This window comes from Salmo trutta, chromosome 24 (assembly GCF_901001165.1).
Source record: "Salmo trutta chromosome 24, fSalTru1.1, whole genome shotgun sequence".
Classification (NCBI taxonomy): domain Eukaryota; kingdom Metazoa; phylum Chordata; class Actinopteri; order Salmoniformes; family Salmonidae; genus Salmo; species Salmo trutta.
In genome coordinates this window covers 5,974,358-5,977,602 of record NC_042980.1, presented here as the reverse complement: position 1 = coordinate 5,977,602, position 3,245 = coordinate 5,974,358, and the positions used below count along the sequence as shown (strand labels likewise).

Here is a 3,245-nt window from a genome sequence, read left to right as displayed (position 1 = left end):
CCGTAAGATTAAACTTAAGCATGTGTTTTCACAAAACATTGTTTCGGGCCAAGAAACACATCAACGATCTGGCACACATTTTAAGCCCAAAAGCAAATTCTGTCCCATAGTTAACAACTCTTCGATTAATACCTATTGTAGGTTAGTCGAACAAGAAGCCATGTCAGTGTATACGAGACAAACAAACCACATTCAAAAAAATCTCACTAGAACAGAAGAACAGGCACTTAATGAATTAATGAAAGATTCATCGTTGGTTATTAAACCTGCAGACAAGGGGGGTGCTGTGGTAGTTCTAGACTATGAAAAATATAAAGAAGAAATTCAGAGACAACTCAGTAATGAACGTTTCTATAGAAAACTAAGTGTTGATCCCACACAGGTGTTCCAAAGGGATATATGCTCTAGTTTGGAGCAAGGCCTATTAAACCACCTTATCTCAAAACCTGAATATGAATATCTTTGCTGCGATTGTGCTATACGTCCATGCCTTTACATTTTACCGAAATTACACAAACCTAAAACACAACAAGGCAATTATCCAGGCAGACCAGTGGTTGCAGGAATAGGCTCAATGTTAGAGCCATTGTCGAACTTTGTAGACGCTTTTATTAAAACTCATGTGCAAGCATTGCCATCATATGTTAAAACCTCTTACATCTACACGTTCCGCTAGCGGAACGTCTGCTCCAATATCCAATGATGGGCGGGGCGCGAAATTCAAACTCCTCTAAATCCGAAAACTTACACTTTTCAAACATATGACTATGTTACAGCTATTTAAAGACAAGACTCTCCTTTATCTAACCAAACTGTCCGATTTCAAAAAGGCTTTACAGCGAAAGCAAAACATTAGATTATGTCAGCAGAGTACCCAGCCAGGAATAATCACACAGCCATTTTTCAAGCTAGCATATCATGTCACATAAACCCAAACCATATCTAAATGCAGCACTAACCTTTGATGATCTTCATCAGATGACACACCTAGGACATTGTGTTATACAATACATGCATGTCTGTTCAATCAAGTTCATATTTATATCAAAAACCAGCTTTTTACATTAGCATGTGACGTTCAGAACTAGCATTCCCACCGAACACTTCCGGTGATTTTACTAAATTACTCACGATAAACGTTCACAAAAAGCATAACAATTATTTTAAGAATTATAGATACAGAACTCCTCTATGCACTCGATATGTCCGATTTTAAAATAGCTTTTCGGATGAAGCACATTTTGCAATAATGTAAGTACATAGCCCGGCGTTACAGGGCTAGCTATTTAGACACCCTGCAAGTTTAGCCTTCACCAAAATCACATTTCCTATAAGAAAAATGTTCTTACCTTGCTTGTTCTTCATCAGAATACACTGCCAGGACTTCTACTTCAATAACAAATGTAGGTTTGGTCCCAAATAATCCATCGTTATATCCAAACAGCGACGTTTTGTTCGTGCGTTCTAGACACTATCCCAACGCTAAATCTCGGCCACGAGCATGACGCAAAATATGACAAAAAATTTCTAAATATTCCATTACCGTACTTCGAAGCATGTCAACCGCTGTTTAAAACCAATATTTATGCAATTTATCTCGTAGAGAAGCGATAATATTCCGACCGGGAATCTGCCTGTCTGTAAACTGAGGAAAAAACCGAAAGCCGGGGGCGGGGCGTGTCACGCGCCTAAGGCTTAGTCCATTGACTGACCACTCAGCTTTTGCTCTCGTGTGCTTCAGCCAGGGCTTTGAATTACATCATTCCTGTTTTTCCCGGGCTGTGAGACTCCATTGTTGACGTGAGAAGTGTCACGTAAGAGCAGAGATCCTTTGTAAACGATAGAGATAATCAAGAAGGGCAAGAAATGTTCAGACAGGGTACTTCCTGAACAGAAGCATCTCAGGTTTTTGCCTGCCATAGGAGTTCTGTTATACTCACAGACACCATTCAAACAGTTTCAGAAACTTTGGAGTGTTTTCTCTCCAAAGCTAATAATTATATGCATATTCCAGTGTCTGGGCAGGACTAATAATCAGATTAAATCGGGTACGTTTTTTATCCAGCCGTGAAATTACTGCCCCCTAGATGTAAGAGGTTAAAGACTCTATAGACTTCATAAACAAGATCTCACCAATAACGGGTTTGAAAGAAGACTGTATTCTGGTCACATTAGATGTCGAGAGTCTATATACCAGCATTCCCCATGCGGGGGGGCTGGCAGCACTAGCTCACTATTTGGGAGACAGAGACACTAACGAATATCCACCAACAAACTTTATTTTAGAGCTGGCAGAATACGTTTTGAAGTATAACTATTTTAGGTTTGATGATGAATACTACCTCCAAACGAATGGAACGGCGATGGGTTCCACATTCGCTCCGAGCTATGCTAACCTTTATGTGGGTCTATTTGAAGAACGTTTTGTCACTAACATAAACGAAAATCCATTTTTGAACAAAATCCTGAAGTGGTATCGATATATTGACGACATTTTTTGCATATGGGAAGGAACTGAACAAGAGCTGTCAGATTTTATGGCACTACTCAATGACATGGATCCCAATCTCAAATTTACTATTGAAAGTGACACTCAACGCGTTCATTACCTCGATATGTGGATTGAGAAATCAAATGGAACCCTGTTTACAACTCTGTATCGAAAAGAAACAGACAGAAATACTCTATTACAGGGGGACAGCTTCCATCCTGAGCCATTAAAAAGAGGACTTCCTAGAAGCCAGTTTTTCAGACTGCGCCGTATATGCTACTCCAATGATGATTATCTAGAAAAAGCAGCGGAGATGCGCATTAGGTTTCTAAGAAGAGGCTATTCGCCACAATGTGTGGATGAAGCTCTTCATTTGGCATTGGGTAAAACACGAGATGAATTGTTACAAAAAAGACCCGCTAAAGCAAAAGAACACTCCGTTATGTTCACAACCACATATACTTTAAATTCGCGAAAAGTGGGAGGTGTGGTTAAGAAACACTGGCATATTTTATCATCGGACCCAGCTTTGCCGGCTGAATTTAAGAATCCACCACTCATTGTGTATAGGAGAGGTCGCAATTTACGCGATAAACTGGTTCATGCCAACTGCCAGCCACGAAAGAAAATCAGCCAGGCTCTTCTACGCCCTCTACCAAATGGTAGCTATAAATGCAGAGGATGCGCACAGTGCAACAATATGATGAAGTGTGAATATTTCTGCCACCCCCACACAGGAAAACGGTTTCAAATA

At 40.1% G+C, this 3,245-nt stretch overlaps 1 long non-coding RNA gene across 1 annotated transcript; it reads left to right on the top strand.

Annotated features, from left to right (window-relative positions):
• Positions 1–481: 481 nt before the first annotated feature.
• On the top strand, positions 482–2,680 carry LOC115160615 (uncharacterized). The gene is made up of 2 exons (XR_003869093.1): positions 482–643; positions 2,097–2,680. It is a non-coding gene; the product is annotated as an uncharacterized LOC115160615 (long non-coding RNA).
• The last annotated feature ends 565 nt before the right edge of the window (positions 2,681–3,245 follow it).